Source organism: Carassius auratus, unplaced genomic scaffold (genome assembly GCF_003368295.1).
Source record: "Carassius auratus strain Wakin unplaced genomic scaffold, ASM336829v1 scaf_tig00028213, whole genome shotgun sequence".
NCBI classification, from domain to species: domain Eukaryota; kingdom Metazoa; phylum Chordata; class Actinopteri; order Cypriniformes; family Cyprinidae; genus Carassius; species Carassius auratus.
Genome location: NW_020525668.1, coordinates 6,580 through 26,281, shown reverse-complemented (window position 1 = coordinate 26,281; position 19,702 = coordinate 6,580). Strand labels below are relative to the sequence as shown.

Genomic DNA, 19,702 nt, shown 5'->3' with positions numbered 1-19,702 from the left:
CAAGAGATGCTTAGCACTTGTTGGCCCTTTTTCCTTCTGTCTGCGGTCCAGCTCACCCCTAAACCATCTCGACTGGGTTCAGGTCCGGTGACTGTGGAGGCCAGGTCATCTGGCGCAGCACCCCATCACTCTCCTTCTTGGTCAAATAGCCCTTGATGCCTTCAGTGTGATTCTACAATTTTCATAGTCAAGAAAATAAAGAAAACTCTTTCAACGAGAAGGTGTGTCCAAACTTTTGGTCTGTACTGTATATATATATATATATAAGATCCTCTATCAGTCTGTTTGGAAAGATTGCAGGGGTACAGAAATGCAATCAGTTGTCAGTGTCATTTTGTTCACAACTTTCATGTGCACATCATCTTAAGTAGCAACTGTTATCAATATTAAAATAAGGCTGTTTGATCAGAGAATAAGGTCAGGGAACGTCTGGAGAGATTCGTTTGTAGTCATATCCCTAAGATGGGTCAACAGAATTACATTCGCCATGTTTAGATTAGTTATGTTTTCAGAAAGAGTTCAGAGGAATATTTCATCCCTTGATTCAAAGTGACTGACAGTATTTTGGCAGCAGGTGTTCTACTGGAGGCCGTCCAATCACAGAGCACGTCTGTGGAGTGTGCACCAAAGCTGAAGCCAATCAGTTTTAGAGAAAAGTGTTGCAACCATCTAATCATCCAGCTGAGTCCTGTTCAAAGCACTATTCCATCATCTTCATGAATTGAGTATCACCACTATAATGCACTTTGCAAAAATCCCAAAGCAACCCACACTCCTTTGGTCCGACACTAAAAAATGTACACAGGAACAGGATATTTTGCATTGGTTTCTTTATTGTAAATGCACTGTGGGTAGAAATTGTATAAAATGTAATATTGCACAATATAAATCAATTGCACTTTCTCAATGTATTATGATGCATTTGGGTTATGCTACAAGAATTTACAAGTACTGTGCTCCAATTCAACAACAAGATACTGTGACCAAGATTTTATTTTATTTTTTTTACATAATATTACTTTTAAATATATATCCTACAGTTATCAAAACACCCTCCAAGTATGAAGGTTCTTGGGCTACCAGCTAAATACAGTGTTTGGCACTGTAGTGAAGACATTAGACTTGAGAATATCTAACACAAAGACTCTTTGAAGCTAATAAAATGATGAGCACAGTTTGTATATACATAGCCCTCTATGTTACCTGCATTATTAAACTCCCCAATTTGTGTGTTGTGTTCCTTTCATTACTTTGTTTTAGGTGGGTAAACAAGCACAAGATTTTGGTGATTGACTGCCATCATATTCAAATTTAATTGAGCAAATGACACGTCAGCTTGAACAGAGTGGTGTGTTTTGTAGGATAGAGCCTATTACTATTGTTTTGTGTTCTGTATTTGTGCACTGTCCAACCTATAACACAAAACAATGATCATCTAAACAGATTTGAGGTGTGTTCTCATATTTGTTTTCCACCATGGAACATATTGCCTGTAATCTCCAGGCAATTCTCAAGCATCTTTATGAGTCTGAAAAATATATTTACTGAAAAATTGACCTAGGTTTACAGTATGTTATAAATACAGCATCACATTCCCAAGAAAATAGTTTCAGACCAGAACATCTGCACACTGAAAAAGTTGTTATTATTCCAGAAATGTTGATGGCCCATTATTTGAAACAGAAAGTCACCGTATTTTCATGAATTATTATTATAATTTACTTTTTTTGAGAACACCAGTGTGTAAACACCTTTTACAACCTTACCTCTTACCTTACCTAATTGTGCATTCTCAACATCTTCCAGAAAAATATCACTACAAAGTTATTGATTATTAGTGCATGCAGTCAGCTGATTCTGCATTTACTCACTAATTTCATTTCATTCATATCATTTATTCTGTCATAAAATGGTAATCAAATTTAAAAATTAAAAAATTGAACAGGTGAGAGACTTTGAGAAAGAAAGAAAGAAAGAAAGAGGGAAAAACAGGGAAACAGACAGAGGTATATCTCAGCTATCAAAGCTACTTTATAATCCTCAAAAGTTTGTGCTTTGCTGATTAAATGTCTTTGATCTACGGCTCCAAAGTAGTTTTGTGGCAAACTAGTGTTTTAGCTTTGAAGTTTCTTGTTGCCTCTGCAGGGTCCCTAAAGTAAAATGGGATAAATGTAGAAAGAAGAGAGAGATCTCAGTTAGACACTGGAAAACACACACACACACTGCACAGCACACCAACAATCATCCCTGTTCTCTTACCTTGCTAACTTGACTAAACCTAAGGATCATTGTGTAATCCCATTGAAAAATGTGAGATCAGGTGAATTCAGCAGTTCCCAAACACAGAGGGTTCATCAGAGGGTCATGATTAGAAAACAACTGTTATTCCTTACTAAAATCCAGTCGTTCAGTGGATCCCGTGATGCATGTTCCAAACGGTGGCTAGCAGTGAGCATTTCTCCATGTTTATCCAATTCCACTAGAATTTGCTCATTTGTGATGGTTTTAGGGATCCTGGATCCATATATTAGAGGAACCAGAGTTTCCATCGTGCATGCTTCTTGGTCTCAGTCTTGGACTTGCGTTTGGGTGTAGAGGTGAACACCTCGTGTGTGTAAGGCAGAGAGGGGTAGGACGGCTCTTCTAATGGACACAGTCTCTTCATTAAGGGCTGAAGTTTGTCCTCTTGAAGTTTAAAATCTAGTTCCACACTATAAAAAGAAAAAGAGAACATTTTAGGTGAGGATAGGTGAGATCATATCAAAACAGATTATACAGAATTGTCTGGATGAGGACCTAAATTAGTCCAATTAAAGTCAACAATAATCAAAACTTATTGTGCCTGTTTCATCATCAGCATCCCAAAACTCTATTCCAACATGCATCAATATATTTTCTTTATCATTTGTCACCATGCAATAACACCACTGACACTAACTTCTCTTTCCACTGACACCACTTTGTCTGTTTGAATTGTATTAATATAAGATATTATTTTTTTTAAAAAAATGTAGTAATATTATATTAATATTATATGAATATAGTAATATTCAATGGTTAATTTAATATATCAAGTGAAACAACATAATATATTTAAAACTATTTTAAATAAATGCTTCTCTTTTGAACGTTCTAATCATCAAAGGATCCTGAAAAATATTATGAATATTATGCTTCCACAAAAATATTTATCACCATTAATAACAAATATTTATTAAGCAGCAAATCAGCATATTATAAAGATTTCTGAAAGCTCATGGGACACTGAAGACTGGAGTAATGATGCTGAAAATTCAGCTTTGAATTACAGGAACAAATATTCAAATAGAAAACAGTTATTTTAAATAGTAATCATATTTCACTATAACTTCGTTCTTTCTTTCTTTTCTTTTTTTATGTATTTTTGATCAAATAAGAATAAGAGACTTCTTTCAGAAAGATTAAGAAAGATTAAAAGTCTGGCCCAAAATGTTTCAACAGTAAGGTAATTTATTATAACGATATAAAAATATTATTTTGAAATATTACATTATTAAGCCAAATTCAATAATCAGTTCCCAATATAATATAATTTTTCTACTTCCTGTTGCAGTCCTCTTTCACCCGGTAATAATTTGACAGTAAAACGAGTTGCAAATGCTTTTTCTTGTTCGAGTTCTGTCTGCCTTAGAAAATGTCACGAGTGTACACCACCTTATTCCTAACCTCTAACATCATGACTAAGCTGTTTAGCTCAGTCTCAGCATTTTTGTGTGTATGTGTGTGTTTGACTGTCCTCGTACAGCCACAGTCTGACCTAGTCTTCCCTCTAAAGACATAATCCCATGACAATCAGATGATTCCTGATGATTGCAGTGGCTAAACTCCCAGATTAACCATCAGAGACAGCTTTAATCTCATCTAAATGAAAGCAGCGTCCGACTCATCAGTGTAAAGAACAGAGACACACAGCCCATCAGTACCACTCACTTTCAACTGCCCCATTCCTCACTCGCTCCCCTTCTTTTCACGTTCCCGCACTGCAAATGAGCGTATTGGAAATCAATGCTGTTTGACTCATCAATTACATCCATTTATAAAAGATTTGTGCAAAAAAAAAGAGAGCTCTCTAACCAAATTGCAGCATGAGAGTCAATTATGTTTATCTCCGTCTTTCCACTGAGGGTTTGTTTGGTTTGTGTTAAGGAGCGCTTTATATACAACAGACGAGCCCTTTGGCTTTCATTTAAAGTGTTGTATTGGATAACGCAGACATTTCGTTTAATTAAAAGCTGCTATGGTGAAACGCAGACGTTAATCGTTCAGATTATTATGGAATTTTGCACTGAATTTCAAATCCTTTGAAAATTCGATAGCTTTTTATCACAATTCCACACAAACAAACCTTAAACCAAGGACTTTTTCCCACTACATGCGTTTCGAGGCAGCAGAATGCACCAAAAACAGACTAAAACCCTTGGAGACAAAGCGATCTGCATCTCATTTTCAAGTCTGTTCTGGATTTTCACAAATGATCAGAAAAACTTCTCTGGCGTGATATATTTAGAAGCTGCAGACAGTGTTTGGTTTGTCTATTTACAGAACTTGTGAAAGCTCAGCGATTCTCGGCAGACTCTCTAAGGGTGAAAGAGAATGGAACAGCAGTGCGTTTCTGTTCTGGGTTGGGTTAAACTACGCTTAGCAATTAATCACTGGAAAAACCTGAGCAGTTAACTTGTGCACACTACCTGTACCAACCGGGGGTTTGAAACATATGGGTGGCTGGTGAAAAATGCACAGCAAACAAAACCTGGTTCAGAAAGGAGATGATGTCTTAAGGTTATCCTAAAAAAAGGATTCTCTTCTGCTATATGGTGTTTTGCAACAAATGCAGTCAATCTGTAACAGCCACATTCAATTCAAAACATTCTTTTTACTGTTGAAAAAGGAAAAATCCTACTATACATCTAAAAAAATAATATGGCTGTTTCTAAAAAACATGTTTGTTAAAAAAAGAACACACACACACACATACACACACACACACACACACGCACACACACACACACACATATATATATATATATATATATATATGAAATTTATTTTAAGGCCATTAAATAAAAAATAAAAAACAGTTAAAAGTGAATATTACAACAGATTTCTATTTCAAACAAATGTTGTTTGAAATTTATTCATAAAGGAATCCTGAACATTTTTTTTTTTTTTGCATGGTTTCCACAAAATAAATTAAGCAGTACTATTTTTTCAACATTAATAATTAGTCTTTTGGCTCCAAATCAGCATAAGTGACCCTGCACCACAAAACCGGTCATAAGTAGCGCGGGTATTTTTTTAGCAGTAACCAAAAAATATATTGCATGGGTCAAAATTATTAATTTTTATTTTATGCCAAATATCATTAGGATAATACATAAAGATCATGTTCCATGAAGATATTCTTATTTTAATTAATGATTAGTAATATTCATTGCTGAGAACTTCATACGGACAACTTTAAAGGAGATTTCAGACTTTCAAATAGTATATATCTCTGGCAGATATTGTCCTATCATAACAAACCATACTTCAATGTAAAGCTTATTGGTTCAGCTTTCAGAGTGATTTCTGAAGGATCGGGTGACACTGAAGACTGGATTAATGGCTACTGAAAATTATATATATATATATATATATATATATATAATATACATATATACGTTTGTATTTAAAAACTGTTATTTATAATATAATATTTACCAATATTACTGGGTTTTTTTACATTGGTAAGCATATGAGACTTTCAAACTTTCAAACAAACCATACCTCAAACCTCTAAATACGTGTATGTGTGCATGTGCGTATGTATGTGTGTGTGTTCCAAATGCATATAATTATATATATATATATTTTTTTTTTTTTCAAAAAGAACAGCAGAGTATATGTTAAAACACACTTTAACAAAACATGAAAATAATTTTACAATTTGAAATATCAAAATATTCCTCACCCAAAAGCTATTTGGAAATGAGCAGTTGTGACATTGAGACATTGTGCAAAACATCTCTTTATGTTCCATGAAAGAATTTCATACGGATTTGAAATGACATGGAGGTGAGTAAATTAATTTTCATTTTTGAACTATCCTTTTCGCTTCCAGTAAATTCACAGGAATTTAATTTGAAATTGATTTTTAATAAAGCGCTGCGGGTATAAATAGGGATTGTTGAAATAACTCCCCGTTGTTAACATCAAATATAAGTGACCCAGGTTCTTGCTCAATTATTTGCTTGACTGCTTTGCTGTAATGCAGAAACATACATACGGTCAAACCCATGGGGAGTTGTAGACATGGAGCTAAATATTTAATCACAGTAATACAGAACATCATCCTTTATTCAGGTATACAAACATTCAGCCGTGAGTTTCGGTCAATGACAGGGTACAGACCTGGCCTGTCAGACGCCATAGATGTTATGTTCAAGCACTTTACCACAGGGACAAACTGTAATAGGTTCAGTCAGTGAGAGGCTGTATTAAAAGAAGAGCTCAATCTTAGACACAACAATGTCAAATATTATGTTCCAGTACGAGTCAAGAAAGCAATTGATTTCAGAAGCAGGCCTAAAGGGTTTTATCCGAGTGAGCGGAGGCTGGTGCGAGGAATCAGCTGGATCATTTCTGAGGGTTTTACTGAAGTGAGTGGATTATTATCAAGCTCCGTCTGTAATTTCTGCTCGAGCGGCACCGCTGTCCATCCCTGCTGTGCACATTGCTGGGTATCTCTGCCACCTCTCATTCAAACTAACCACTCGTCCTCCACTAACCTGACACGTGACATGCTTGTGTCCACTTGTCTCCATTCATGAGGTGCTGTGTGGACAGGACAGGCTGAGGTGGTGCTGAAGGACGGGGCCGTCAGTTGACTAACGGCCACATTGTCCTTGGCTTGAGATAGCAGCCACAGAGTAAACTTGTCCAGGCCACTATATGCCAACAACAGGAGTCACAATCAGCACGTCCTCACTGGCTGATCTGCCAACTCAGGGTAGGAAATGAGATTTTTGACAATCAGACTTTGTCTTGTCTTCTGTTTCCCCTCCTCTGTTTGGTAATGAAGAACTGGTCTTCTTATTAGTGCTGTGAGCAGCACAGTTTTCAGCACTGGTGAGCGCTACCATGCAAACCGAATGTTCACTCCCTGGGTCAGTCCATGTTAGTATATTTTCCAAACAATTTGCTTTAAAAGTATTTAAAAAAATTTTAATTGTTCAATCAATCAATCAATCAATTAGTATTGGTCCCAGACTTTTGGAAACCACTGTATAGATACATATTTTAGATGTGTATAGTTAATATAGTTAATATTTTGGAATGATTTGATTACATATTAATTAAGATTTAACCACAGTATCACAAGAAGGTGAACATAAAGATATCTCCCAAAAACTGGAAATTCTTTATGAAATATTTGTTTTTCCTTTTTCCCCACTCTCTTATTAATAGTTCAAACACAATGTATTCTTAGGAATAATGTTTTAATTAGCATTTTAATTATAACTTTTTTAGGTACTTTTACATAAAGTACACAGAAATATTTACATAAGCTAGAAATATTGGTAAGAAAGTCATTAATTTTGTGATTCTGGAAGTCTCAAGCACTGAACTAACTTTAGGTTATTTTATTAATAATAAATTATTAAGTATGATTCAATATACCTCCTACTGGCCTTTGGAAGTTTGCTGAGGCCCCCTAGTGGACCCTGGTCCCATGGCTAAGAACTACTATCAGTTTCTATTCGTTTTTAACTACAAAAGGTCTCCAGGAAGACATAATGCTCAAGGAAGTGACATGATCATGTTGAGAAAACAACATTAATTAGTATTAGTGTAAATTCTGTGATTAGTTGACTTGTCTCATTTTTAAACATTTACATCATGTTTGATTAAAATACATAAATTAGTGTGATTTTATAAAAATGCATGGTTAAATATATAAAAATTAACTTATTTACACGAGTTTACATAAAATGAATTTGTGAATCCTAAAAATTGAAGTTAGCCAGTTTGAACATAAAAGGTAATTGTCGCTTTCGCTACTGACCAAACTTTGTCTGAACGCAGCCATATTTATCACTCTAAAACAAGACTGACGATTGTATTCTGCATCTGTCTTTCTCTGAGCTGCAAGGATGTTGGGCAGAGAAAAATATAGAAAGATTGTGGACACTTTCCTACATTTTGAGAAATCATCTGGAGCCTGCACAAAGCACATGATTTACCCAGTTTATTCCTGGTTCATAAATACTTAATGGAAACTGACTTGCTGCTTAGAATGAGAAATATTGCAGCCTTTGAAAGTGAGAGGAGGATTTCTGCATCACACCATCTCAATAATTGATGCATGCAAGACACTTACAGTAATCCACTTGGAAAAAAACAAAGACATTTAAAAACACATATACAGATCCAAATGGAACAAACTTCAACTGTATTTGGCACCATTAATGGAAATTTTTCATAAGCTTCTAGCAGGAAGGATATTGCTAAGCGTCTGTAAATACCCACTGGGCCGCCGTGAGACGTGGCACAAAATAAATGAAGTTGGAAGAAAAAAGGTGCTAAATGCAAACTGTAGGAATTCCACAGGGAGTTACCTTGGACACCATGCAAGAAAAACTGATGGTTGCCACTATTTCAAAACTCTAATGGTTATTTTTTTCCTACTTCTGATAAATGAGTCATGCCTGTCTCCCGTCAGCGTACCCCGAGGACAGAAGCTGCGGCAGGACGGTCACAGGTCGGGCTGTTTGTTCTGTCACTATCTGTCTCCCAGTATGTGTCCAACAACAGAGACATCGCAGCAAATTCACACCATGCTGGCTTCGATATTTTGATACATGAGAGTGTAAAAATATACAGAAATGTAAGTACAACGATGTATGCACAGGTGCAAATGCTTTGAAGCTCTTGGGCATGCTGATACTACTTTGTCTTTATATGCCCAGAAGTTGTACTGTTTGCATCACCATACTGTATATTATGCAGCTGACCTATTTATTTTATTTTAATTTCTTCTTGTATCTTCCCATGACTGGGTTATTTGCCTTCCACAGAAAAGAGAAAAGTTCAGGTTTGGAATTAGGTGAGTAAATGATGACAGAATGTTTCCTATGATATTTCTATTAATGCTTTAACAGTGACACCATTAACTGTCAGTGCGAGGCCTCATCCTGCAAAGTAGACACATTTTTTTTTACCAATTTGTGCACATGCTCAGCTTTGAGAACATTCTTAAATACACGTTTCAAACAAGAGCACAAATAATTTGCGCTTAGTTGAACTGATGCAAATGTGAAATGAGAATCAAGCATCAAGACTCCACAAAAGCGCACTAAAGGTTCAGAAAAAAGAAAATACCCTCAATATACAGTTTGGAAGTTGCTTATTATACCCACTATACACACAGCTAACGAAAATCAGGATACTGTTTTAATTGGCCCTTTTTTGCATTTCACACAAAACTGCAAAAAGCAATGCTGACCTTTTTTTCCTAGAATACCTTTTTAATCTGCTATATGAATAATTATTTTTAATTTTGTTAATAAGGTTGCATGGTTAGACTCTGCGTAAGTCCGTATTAGCCGAAAGGTGCTTAGCGGTCCATGAATATTTCTAATGCTATTTTCAGTACATTTAACAGTGTATAAATTCACAGATTAAGGCCAGTTGTCAGCACATAGAACATTTATGTAATTTAAAATTGGGTGAATAAAGTAAAAAATATATAATATAATATAATATAATGTAAGGGAAACAGGTCAATTTAGCTCAAAGGGAATCATTTAAGATTTTAAAGGGAATTTGAACAGAATCACTGTTTCACGGCTGTTCACGGAGACGCGCCTGCGGTTCAGTGAACGAGCCGTTTAACATCAAATCTGCGCTGGATACTAATATCCAAACTATAGTGAAAACACTATCAATTAGCACAGTAACAAGATCGGCAGTTTAAGACATTAACTTGTAAGCACAAAACACAAGATACTTCTCTTTTCAAAATGAATAAGGCTTTATTAGATAAATCTAAGACATATAAACTAATCTAACACATAAACGCACGCACACACACATTCATACAAGTTGCAGGAAGGTCGAAAGTTAGGGAAAGATGAGTTTAAGAGAATGGAAATATGGAATCCCAAGTTAACAGCAATACGTTAAATTGCATAAACATGAACAACCATCAATCACGTAATTAGCGCTCGCATTGAGTTCCTCAATGAGGTTAAAATCATATTAGATACACCAGTAAAGGTCACAGTCTGGAGGTAAAGTTACTTGCATCTCCTGTGAAGAAGGAGCCTCGGTGAAAGGGCTATCCCGAGGTCGTTGATTGGCTGGAAGTTCAGTCTCTGAAGTGACGTCTTGGGAAGCCCGTGGTTGTTGGGCGTTGGCTGAAAGTGCAGAGTCGTGTTCGCTGGTTGAAGTTGAATGGACGTTACAAAACTTAACTCAGAACACGAAACTCTCAAACGGAAAAGAAAAGAAATAAAGTTTGACGAGACTAGGTTGTGTTCCTTCTCATTGTGGCATAAGTAGCAGCAGGCAGGCACGCTGGAACCGCGCTCAAAGAACCATGATGACTAACCACATGGCTAGATGCTACAAGCTAAAGCTAGGTAGCAAAGCTACAAGCTAAGAGCAGGCATGACTGATAGCACGAGCAAGGCTGGAACTAAAAGCAAGGCATGACTAAAAGCAGACTAAAAGCCGACATGGCTAATAGCAGCAGCTAGACTAGAACTAAAAGCAGACTAAAAGCAAGGCATGACTAAAAGCAAGGCATGACTAAAAGCGAAATTACATCGTGTCCAAAGTATTTAAAACTTCCTGTTGGCCACCCCTCAAATGTTGCCTTGACCAATCAGATATGTTCTTGAGTCTTGGGTATCATAAATCATTTGTTTATCTTACCAAGCATGTGGTTCTTGCCTCACAGGGTCTAATTTTGGACATGATTCCTATAACATGATTATGATATATTTTACAAATAAATGATTGTCAGGACAATATCAAGCAAGAAAATGCGATTATTTGAATACTAGACATGACTAGGTATCCTATAGTTATCAAAAGACATACACAATAAGTGATTATACATGATAGTCAAATGTTTGGGTTACACGTAAATGAATATGGAGTTAAGCAATGGAATGATTCATTCATAAGTCTTTTTTGAGTTCATTCTGGTCCATATATAATGTATAAAAAGGGTTTCTTTGCCATTCTCTGGCAAAGGACTTTTCTGTGAAGACAAAGGTTTAAAGCCCTTCCCCCCTTAGGAATTTCAGTCTGGTTTCACTGGCTGGGGGGGGAGGTCAATGCAAGTATTTAACTTGATCTCCTGGGTTTACATGTGATGTCCAGCGTTGCATTCCAATCACGAACAATAAATTTGACAATCTCTTCTTTGAATTAAAATTGTCAATAATTGTTCTATTGGTGTTAATGTTGAAAGCTGTTGTGTGAACAAGTTGGTTGGTTGGTTATCTTGTTTGGTTCCTGTGGCACTAGAACTGATTTATGACTTCCTGAGGAATTCAGCTCATGTTTCAATGCACACAGCTCTGATAGACTCTTTGATTTGTCTGATTTGACTCATTTCTGCTACAATAATATAATATAATATAATATAATATAATATAATATAATATAATATAATTTAGTATATATATACTCCGTAATATAACATTTCACACACAAAAAAATAAACAAGGTACCAATCCGTGTCTTTGTACTCACTCAAAAAAAACTCTCTCAAAGCTTTCATTGTTGCCAATGTTTTGGAAAGGAATACACATTAAATACTTTGGGTTGAAAGAAGGATGTGCCATTGTTTAAAACAACAATGTGGCACAGTATGCTGCAGCCAGCTTGTTGGTTGTTTGCTGGGAGCATGCTGCTCTATTACGGTGCTTTCTGTGTTCCTTTGAGAAAGTTGTGATGGAGGAACAGCAAGAGGTATCTTACACCATGCTGGCATCCATTTTAAACCCTGTATGGGTCATGTGGAGTACACTGAATGAACAATGAACTTTGACCTTGTAGGCCTTCTTTTCTTATCTATTGGAATTTCAGAGCAGTTGGAAAGTACTAAGTCAAAAATAAAATAATAAGATGTAATGAGTAGTTATTTTAAATGTAATGAGCAGTAGGTATGTATCAAATGTTCAGCAAGCGGCAAGCGAAATTATCTGAATAAGCGATAAGACAGAATAAATTGTACCAAACAATGATGTGACGTGATCGAATAGAGGCATGCACTAATGCACCAAACATGTCTGCAGTGTGAAAGCATTTAAAACTGTCCGAGAAAGACAAAAATCATTGCAAACCCCGAGACTGTTGTTTAGTGCTGCATCTCATGTCTTTAATGAGAAGAGGAAGAAGGGGTTATTGCTGGTTACTGTATGATGTTAGAAATCAGAACATTGTGTTTTTTAATAAACATGCGCTTTGCATATACTGTATTCTGACAGTGGAATAAGCTTGTTAGCCAGGGTTTAAAGACCAAAGCATGAGGACAATCTGTGCTGAAACAGTATTACTCATCAGTTAACATTTATATGAATTTCTACAAAGCATGTGACAATGCAATACGTGCAACAAACATCTTCCCAAAATTGTAAAGATAATCGTTTATAAATCTGCCGTCGTCAACAAAAAGTTTTTCCTGCAGGTTTCCATCAAAATAAAAGCTGAGTAAAAGCAACTCCATTAACATTCATAAATTATATTGTAATTTTACTATTGTTTTGTGAAATAAAATAGAAAAATTACTAAAATACATTTATTATAACATTCTCACAAATTGTTCAGATTGGGATCTGTAATATTTTCTGATGTTTTAAAGTCACAATGAAACGGAATTAGTGATTGTCTTTTTTTTTCTCTACAGTGACATCTATCCGAGTGAAACAGCATCTGAAATGAGAGGATGGGACTTGATTTCCTCGATTGGGAATTGATTGGATCGTTGGAAGTTTGGCCGTTGCTAACAAAATGGAGACAGATCTGAATGCCAGTTTGCAGTTAGTTGTGAGGGGATTTCTCTCCACTGGATTTCGGTTACACCCAAGCATGGAGATTTTTTTTTATTTATTGAGGAAGACGATGACAACAATGATCAACTGTACAAAATATACCTAACAGCTTATGTGCAAGTGAGAGAGAGAGGGGGGGGAGAAGAGAAACTGCCTGAATGAGTGCATCCTCCATCAGGTTAAAAGGCATATTCATTAAAAAAAAAAAAAATTATTTTCAATTTTTAAGGGTAGTGAAAAAGAGAAAAAACAAAGTGAAAGTGATGTGACATACAGCCAAGTATGGTGACCCATACTTATAATTCAGCACATCACTGCGCGACTCGAAAATTGGCGAAAAGGCGGGAGCTAGTTGCTGAAGCCACGCCCACTTAGCGCGGCGGCACTGTCAGCAATTGCAAACCACCTGTCACACAAGTGGCCACTCCCTTCATTATGCAGAACTTTAAGTCTTAATATAATTTAAACGGATGAGTTATAAAATTATTTTACCCACTCACAGTTGTCATGAAGGGCAAAATGAGCTGCATATACCAAAATAATTTTTTGCACCAGGCTGGAAACATGTTTTTTCCTGCTTTAAAGTTGGGCATTTTAACATGGGGAGTCTACGGGACTGACACCTTTTTTGCAGCCAGCCTCAAGCGGCCAGTCGATGAATTACAGTTTTAGTCACTTTCCTGTTGGCTTCACGTGTCATGTCACTAGCTCCGCCCTTGTGCCATAGCTCATGACTAGAAGAGAAGATGAGTCGTTTTGAGGGGGAGGGGAGGTTAACATTTTTGATTAAAGATTTCTAGGGCACATTAAAAAAAATTAAAAAATGAAGTGCACTGATAAAATTTTTATAATAAACACTACAGTATTCCATAAAAAAAAAAAAAAAATTCCCATTTTGATTTCATGGTGACTTTAAAAGTCTCTTCTGCTCAGGAAGGCTGCATTTATTTGTACAGTAAAAAAAATTAACGCCTTATTAAAGAAGGTTGTCAAAAATGGCCTAAAAAATATTTAACTAACTTATTGATTTGAAGTTAAATTGTGTTTTATTGGTGTAAAGTCTGCTAGAATAAAAAAAGGTTCAGTGTTAAGTAAATATTTTTAAACTATTGTTTTATAAATGATTTTTTTTGTCTCCCAAAGGCAAAACAAAACAAAATCTGCATATTTGGACTATTATTATAATATATATATATATATATATATATATATTTTATGGCAAAATGGGATAAATACAAACACAAAAAATGTGTTCTGTATTCGGCCTTTGGGCCCAGTGTTTCATTTTGTTTCACTTCAGCAAAGAATTTTCATTTCGGTGCATGTCTAATGAGCAGTTATCTGAATGTCCTTATACTACTGGGCCGTTGAATGCATGAATCTGATTGGCTAATAAATGTTTCTAAGGTGTGTATTTATATAGGAACTTGCTACAGCCAATGCATATGGTCATACAATGCTGTGAGTATTAAAGACATACTGCTGTTGCACAAATAGCATATAAAATAACCCCCCAACAAAGCTAGGAAAGAAGATAAACAAAACCGCTAAAATATGTACACTGCTATAAGCATGAAAGCATACTGCTTCTACACAATAACATGCTTGAAATCATCCCTGTAAGGCAGAAGAGAGATGAAAAGATACCCCTTCCCAAAGGAACAAGCAGGTCTATTGCCAAAACATATTTACTGCTTCTGCTCCGGAGAGCCATGAGACTGTGTTTGCTACAGTATCTATGTGAGCCTGGGCCCACTTGTGGACTATTGCTGTGTTTACCTGATCAGCTGACCAGATAGTTTAAACTAGTTTCTTAGCAATGTGAACCTGGGTGCTATAGGTTTATTTAACTAATGACTGAAATAACTATGTGTGTCTGAGCCAATAGCTCAAACTTACAGAGAAAGAAATGCACACCATAGCCCTATTTGAACAGGATTGGTATTATCTGGGGACCTTGCGTTATTTCGAAATTAACCCCTCCATCCCCCAATCTCACATCTGAATTTTGTGTGGTGCATTTGGACAGGATAAGCGAAACCTTTGATTGTACTCTCATTTATTTATCTCCCAGATACGATGTCAAGGCTTTGCGAGTCCCATTCTATGGTCAGGTTAGATGGATTAAAAAAAAAAAGAAACTAATAAAGTTTTGTGCCCTGTGTCATTTACATTTCACCAGGTTAAAATAATATCTCAAGGTTTATGCTTGATTAATTTGTAACACATAACCAAAACCTTTTCATCTTTCTTTTGCCTATGCTGCTGTAACCACCCAAAGAAACTGAACTGCTGTTAGCTCCATTAATTAGGCATAGGTAGCTAGGCAAAGGTCTATTTTATTTCTAACAGCGAGCAGAAAAACATGATAAAATCAATAGAACCCATCACAATCTGTTACAGCCATGCATCAATTCACAATTGTAACCGAAGCCCTATTCTATTTCTGACACAGTTTTCCAAAAAAAAAAAAAAAAAGAATTTGTACAATAGCTTTGTTGCTTCCACGTGTACTGTCTCTGCGTGGCACTGTGATCACTACCAGCAAGCTTTTCACTGTACCCTCATGCAACTACATTGATTATTAACTTCTGCCACTGCTGCTATTGATAATATACACTAACTTTTCAGTACTGAGTTGTAATACATGTTGTTTCTTTAAATGATATTCACAATGTTGTAGAGTTAATACTATGTGAGCTACAGCTGTAATAACATGGAATCAGAATTTGCTAAACATAATACAGCTGCTGCACAAAACCTGCTGTAAGCCGTATTGAATAAGCAAAGACAAAAAATGCTTATTTCACCTAATGATCCTGCTGCTATTACAATTCGCTAAAATTGTGATCTGAATAGCGATACTGCCGCTACAGCTGTTCAAAAGTACTTAGAATTACTATAAAGTAGGGCTGGGCAATATGGCCAAGACGATAATTTTTTTTTCAGATCAGTTTATATCTATAATTATCACAATAAATGACCAATTTGTATTTCTTATAAGTTTAAAGGCAGATTTTTGCTCCAAAGTTGTAGAAACTAGACAGTTAATTGTGGTTATATTCTTTATGGTCAGAACATGACAAACACTTCATTTTATTTAATTCTTTACACGTTTCCAGCCATTTTTCCTTAACAGAATAAATATCTTAATAGAAAAAAATAATGTCTTAGTTTCTACATTTTCTAATGAGTAAAACTGCATCAAATGAACAAACAGGTTTGTGTTGCCTGATAATATTAATACCAATGTAAAAAGAAAAAGAGGTCTCTTAGAAATGCACATTTGATTGTAGTAGTAGCTTGAGTTAGAATGCAGATGTAAATTTATTATTATTATAAAAAACAATAAAATTAGTTTATTCTTACTGTTTGAGGTACAGTATTTGTATGGAAACCAGATTCTAAATTGGCTAGACTATATTTAGTATAAATGTACAAACTAGGGATATTCATTTAGGTTATTTTTCCTAACCAACAACCGATGCTCGTTAACCGATTATTAACCGTTAACTGACAAGATTATTTTAAATTAGAATTGAATTAAATTAGAAAGGTTAAGTGTCTGTGACCAGTTAAAAATACTAACATTTGTTTCCCGGTAATTAATTTTAGATATGCAAAAAAGCAGCAAACAACAGAACATGAGGATTCACATGGTCTTCATATCACATCACGCACCTACCGTGCTTCTGCGAGTGGAGAAAAACATAACAAATCTAGGCTATATATAGGCCTATATATATAATCGAATAAATAGGCCTATATGAGAAATATATTTTTATTTAAATAACAAATTAAGAAAATGAACGCAAAACAAGTTAAAAAACACAATGGACCAACACCAGCAGATGACATTGCACCCCAAATCATCACTAACTGTGGAAACTTAACACTGGACTTCAAGCAACTTGGGCTATGAGCTTCTCCACCCTTCCTCCAGACTCTAGGACTTTGGTTTCCAAATGAAAAACTCGCTCTCATCTGAAAAGAGGACTTTGGACCACTGGGCAACAGTCCAGTTCTTCTTCTCCTTATCTCAGGTAAGACTCCTCTGATGTTGTCTGTGGTTCAGCAAATTCCTCGACACGTCTGTGTGTGGTGACTCTTGATGCCTTGACCCCAGCCTCAGTGCATTCCTTGTGAAGTTCACTCAAGTTCTTGAATCAAATTTGCTTGACAGTCCTCATAAGGCTGTGGTTCTCTCGGTTGTTTGTGCATCTTTTTCTTCCATACTATTTCCTTCCAATCAACTTTCTGTTAACATGCTTGGATACAGCACTCTGTGAACAGCCAGCTTCTTTGGCAATTAATGTTTGTGGTTTCTCTCATTGTGAAGAGTGTCAGTGATTGTCTTCTGGACAACTGTCAGATCAACAGCATTCCCCATGATTGTGTAGCCTAGTGAACCAAAATGAGAGACCATTTTGAAGGCTCAGGGAACCTTTGCAGGTGTTTTGAGTTGATTAGCTGACTGGCATGTCACCATATTTTAATTGGTTGAGATTGTGAATTGGTGGGTTTTTGTTAAATGTGAGCCAATATCATCACAATTAAAAGAACCAAAGACTTAAAATAATTCCGCACTGAATTTATTTAATACACAAGAATTACTTAAATAAATGAACTTTTCCACAACATTCTAATTTATTGAGATGCACCTGTAAATTTTTAGACATACTGCTATGATTCACTAACCCCAACCAAAGCTAGGAGGACCTTTCCCTTCTATACTCCTCATCACTTCGGTAACTAGGACAACCACATCATCCTCAGCAATACATGTTTCTCTCTGTTTCTGCTCAGTATTCTTCTCATACTAGTGTCACAGTGTGTCGCCTTCTATAAGAACATTCCAGTAGAGGGTTATAGGGGATCTCAGGAAAAGGCATTGAACTGCAATTTAACACCTTTTTATTGCTCACCCAAACCCACTGTCTATTCACCATGAACTGTTCCTAAGAACCAAAACCAATTATAGCTTTTACAAATCAGATCCTTCAATTTCATGGTTTAGTTAACGAACGGAAGCACACCTGAGCAGAATGGATGAATATTCACGATAAACATACAAACAATCAAATAAACAGTCCTTTAATACAGAAGGGATTTGAACCACAATTGAAAAATCTGGCAATATTTCCTCATGTTGTTTACTTATGTTGTTCTAAATCTGTATGATTTAAATATAATTAAATAGAAAGATATAATAATAAAACATAATATCATATCATATAATTACATATAGTAACACCAATATTAATTTAAAAATAACATTTACAGATTTCATTATTGATTTACATTAAAAATCCTTAATTTACTAATTACACCTAAATAATCATTATGTGTGCATTAGAGTGTACTGTAGTTTTTTATTTATTTATGTGTTCTAGCTCTTCTCTATAGTAATGTCCTCTGGGCCAGTGTTCAAAGAGTGCTGACAAGCTTATACAGTATGCATATCTGGGTGTATTTGATTTCCCTCACTGTGCAAACTGAATTGCATATTTTTGATTTCTTTTCTGACCCAAGTAATGTATTCCAGGGTCGTCTGGTAGGCGGTGAAATGCTGCATTTGTCTGATGATAGATGGCATGCCTTTATGTACATGTCACTGCATTTGATTTCAATGTGTAAATGAATTAATACAAAAATGCTTGAGAGGCAAAATGTTTGTGTTTTGCTCCCACGTGCAAGCATATTGCTGCAAAACAAACACGAATGAAAACAGCCGCGTGTGTGTCTGTGTGTGTGTGTGTGTTTGTGTTTGTGTGATCTAGGTCTGCCATTCTGGATTTCAAAGACATATGGGTTTGAAATGGCATGGGGTAATTATTGCTTTTATAACAAAATTAACAGCAAAACCATTCATTTAAAATATTTAAATTAAAGGATATGTTTATGAGAATTGTACAATTGCACTTAACTTGCATTGAAGAAAAAATGGTGTAGTTTTACAGTTTCTGAGTGGATTTTTCAGTTGGTCTGGAAAAATGTATGAAGTCCATATGCGGGATGCATCAAAGGAACTGATGATATTTTTCATTTTACACTTGACTTCTTATTGGTAGAAGAGCTCAGGCTAACAGCACAGATTTTTATACTTTTTAGTTCTTCAAAGCTTTACTGCAACAGAGACAAATTTGACAATATGATTGGACACTGCAGCTGCACTTGTACAAATGTGTGCCTTTTTATGCAGAGAATCTCTGAATCAATGATTCAGATGAAACTTCAAAATGTACAATGGGAAAAAAAAAATTCAACAGTATAAAAATGTTGGCCAAGCTGAAAGATTGTGATATCAGAGACTCACCTGTATATGATGCAGGCACTGTTACGACATGTGTCACAGTTGGCTGTATCCTGCCCAGTTCGATAAGACAGTCTGTGGAAAAACAGTAGAATTCATTAAATTTAAAGGTATAGTTAAAACAAAGCACCAAATTCTAATATTTCACAGTGCTGTTTTGATTCAAAACAATACAGCTACAGTATGCTAAGCATGAGATGTATAATTGTTTGATTCAATAAAACTTTTTCATTGATTTATAGCCTTAATTATATCTTCTGCATTGGAGTCTTTTCTTAACACAGGGCCTCTTGCAGATTACTGT

The 19,702-nt window shown here is 35.6% G+C and overlaps 1 long non-coding RNA gene across 1 annotated transcript; it reads right to left on the bottom strand.

Moving 5' to 3' along the window:
- Positions 1–832: 832 nt before the first annotated feature.
- LOC113079477 (uncharacterized) lies at positions 833–19,474 on the bottom strand. Its single transcript, XR_003281718.1, has 3 exons — positions 19,402–19,474; positions 2,260–2,711; positions 833–2,150 (listed from the first exon to the last, which is right to left on the bottom strand). It is a non-coding gene; the product is annotated as an uncharacterized LOC113079477 (long non-coding RNA).
- Between the last annotated feature and the right edge of the window lie 228 nt (positions 19,475–19,702).